General features: G+C 36.4%; 1 long non-coding RNA gene across 1 annotated transcript; it reads left to right on the top strand.

Moving 5' to 3' along the window:
- The first annotated feature begins 1,576 nt into the window (after positions 1-1,576).
- Positions 1,577-2,247, top strand: LOC141819422 (uncharacterized). Its single transcript, XR_012601064.1, has 3 exons — positions 1,577-1,653; positions 1,730-1,777; positions 2,152-2,247. It is a non-coding gene; the product is annotated as an uncharacterized LOC141819422 (long non-coding RNA).
- The last annotated feature ends 1,193 nt before the right edge of the window (positions 2,248-3,440 follow it).

Genomic DNA, 3,440 nt, shown 5'->3' on the forward strand with positions numbered 1-3,440 from the left:
TATATTTATAAATTAATAAATGAATAAAAATTTTCTTTATAAAAATATAAATAAATATTTATAAATTAATAAAAATTTTGTTTATGTTTTTAAAAATTTTATTTTTATTTACGTTTTATAAAATTATTTAAATTAAGTATTTTATAAGTATTTAGTTTACGTAATTATATTTTTTAAATCAAATACTAAAACCATTTACCCTAATTAAGTTGTGCGTGAGTTGCCTTCGACGCCGCATCCTTGCACGGCACCGCTCCTCTTCCGCACCGTAGCGCCGCAGCGCCGCAGCACCGCACCGCCGGAGCGCCGCAGCGCCGGAGAGCCGCAGCACCGGAGCGCCGCAGCACCGCAGCGCCAGAGCGCCGCAGCACCGCAGCGCCAGAGCGCCGCAGCACAGCAGCGCCGCACCACCGTCGGTTCACCGCCGCTTCACCACCGCCGCTTCACCACCGGCTCCGAAGATAAGAAGCCAGCTTCACCACCGCCGCCTATCACACCAACAAGCCACCTTGTGTCTGTATGAATCTCTGACCGCGCGGAATCTCTATAGCTAATTTTCCAAATTGGATTCTAGTTGGTACTAATTTTATTTCTAACGATCCAGGAACTTCCATAATGTTGGCGTGATTCAGTTTGCTTCACCACCGGCTCCGAAGATAAGCAGCCTGTTTCACCACCGCCGCCTATCACAGCAACAAGCCAGTCACCTCCTCTGCTTCCAAGCGCATTGGAGAGAACTTCTAGAAAAGGTATTGTTCTTTCATTAGTTAAAATTTATTTGTACTTGTTAGTGTTATCCATGTAGTAAGAAGTAACTTTTATTCGGTTATATAATGATACAATTGTCAGAAGCATATCACTTATTTTTCATAAATGTATAAATCTAACAAACTACTTTTTCATCTATGAATGATTATTTTTATCAGTAAACTGTTCCTCGATAATGACCAGTGATATGGACAAAAGTTGGATTGATTCAAAGAATAGGAATTCAGAAGAATATAGGAGAAAAGTTGATGAATTTTTAGAGTTTGCTTACAAAGACAAGACTGAAGATAACAAAATTTATTGCCCATGTTGTGATTGCAAGAATCGTTATTTTGTCTCTAAGGAAGATGCTAAGATGCATATTATTGTTAGAGGCTTTTATAACAAATATAGAGTTTGGGTTTACCATGGGGAAACTTACAATTCTCAACAAACAACCTCGTCTTTTGGAGGTACAAGTGATATGGATACAGATGATAATATGGTTAGGATGGTTCAAGATGTTTTTGGTGCCAACAATAGCCATGATTTTGGATTAGAAGATGATTTTGTTGGGATGGATGAAAAAATCAGGCGATATATGAAATTATTGCAAGAAGCTGAGTGTGAATTGTATGAAGGTTGTAAGAATTTCACAAAGCTGCCATTCATTGTTCATCTCCTACCTAAAAGTTCTAGATAGTTGGCCTGATAATTCCTTCACTCTTTTACAGAGAGTTAATCAAAATGGCTGCAGAGAAAGCTGTAGCAGAGTGTATGAAAGTGGTGACTCCTATTATAAATCAAATGAAATCCCAAATAGATGCACTTCAATCAAAGTTAGAGAATCATGGATCCCCATTGACCCATCTTCATATGGAATCTAGTGAATTTAGTAATCAAAAGGTATCTTGACTTTATTTAAATAATTTACTTTTATGATGAATTTTGATAGTTTGTAATATGTACACCTTTTTTTTAGGTTGCAGATAATACTATTTCACATGAACAAGGATTGGGTAACCAACAGGTACATTGGTAGTTGCTTTCACAAGCATTTTTTTTTGTTAATATATATAGTTGCAAGAAAGAGGATTATATACATGTTAGATGATGAAATTTCTTATTGAAAAGTTCTATTTATTAATTTTTTTGAACAATATATGTCTTTTATTATTTCTGAACAATAAATCTTATGCATACCTCTTGAATTCAATGGGCTTTGTTAAATTGACTATTTCTATGTGGGCCTCAATTTTATATGTTTAGTCATGTAAGATTTTGTTGTTAATCTACATATATGTCTCATGTTGAATCAATTATGTTTGAGTAAATGAATTCTTTATATTCTTATAGATTATAAAACATCTTTACCTCTAAAAAGAGTTTTTTTTTAATGTTCAGGATTCTGATGAAGAAGGATCATAGAAGTTATCTCCAGATCATGAAGAGTTGTTCTTTAAGCTTTCTCTTGTGTAACTTTGGAATAGTAGTTTTTTTCTTATCAAATTCATGATGGATATGTACACATTTGTATTATTGGATAAATGTTGGCATGAAACCTTTTATTTTGAAATGACAATTCAATAATTTTGATCTAGATTAATTTGTATAGTAAGTATTTATTAATTTTCATCACAAATTAAATGGTGTATCTAACAAATGAAAATATTAGGGACAGTAATTTACTGTCTTCACTTTTATTTGAGACGGCACATTACTATCTCAATCTGGTGTCTCTAGCTTTTTCACAGAATAAGACATAACATTTGAGACAAAAAAATAACTGTCTTAAATACTTTTGAGACAATTTAACAACCGTCTCATCACCGTCTTAAATCGCATTTGAGACAGTGCAACTGTCTCAATATTTTTTTGAGACGCTTGTATTGGGGACAGCTACATTACCGTCTCATCACCGTCTCAAAAACATTTTGAGACAGCAAATTTATAATTTAAGACAGATTTTGTTGTGTCTCAAAAGCCTAATTTTCTAGTAGTGATGAAAATAATTATTTATTGAATTGATTTGACTTTAATTGTCCTATATTGCATGATTTAAGGCTTGATATAATTTTTGTGATTTAATGGTGAATTTTTGGCATTAATTTGATTTTTATTGATTTTAGGGCTAAATCGGATCCAACTCGAGCTCAACCGTGGTCAAATCGAGTCAAATTTGCCAAATTGATCAAGCCAACATGGAGGACATGACTTAGATCGAGCCCGATCAAAATCCCTGAATTTTTTGGAAACCCTAAACTGCCCTAAAGCCTAGATCAAGTTTGCACCGTTGATTCAGAGATCGGACGGCTGAGATTAATGGGTTAATCGGCGGTATTTAAAGCTCAAGTTAGGAAATGAACAGTGGTTGCGCCACTATTCACCTTCGTCCCCACGCGAGAAACCATCCCTTGTTCACCGACGTACGCGCATGGCCAGCCCCATCCTTCCAAACCTATCCCATTGTGATCCTTGATCAACGAAGAGTCCAACGCCGGCCGATTGGGTATAATCCGGCGATCGGACGGCGCGCGACGGTGAGGGTTTCACCGCCGCCATTCACCCCTGTTTTTGCATTTTCTGGCGTTCTGCTGCACAATCCGAGCTCGCGCTTCGTGGAGGGGTTCTCCTAGGATCGTGTAGTTCCCTTGTATCAACAGAAGCATCATCGGAGAAGAGAGGAAGCAAGG

Source organism: Curcuma longa, unplaced genomic scaffold (genome assembly GCF_044706935.1).
Source record: "Curcuma longa cultivar G26 ecotype Majalengka, Jawa Barat unplaced genomic scaffold, ITB_CL_G26_1.1 contig_6006, whole genome shotgun sequence".
Taxonomy (NCBI): domain Eukaryota; kingdom Viridiplantae; phylum Streptophyta; class Magnoliopsida; order Zingiberales; family Zingiberaceae; genus Curcuma; species Curcuma longa.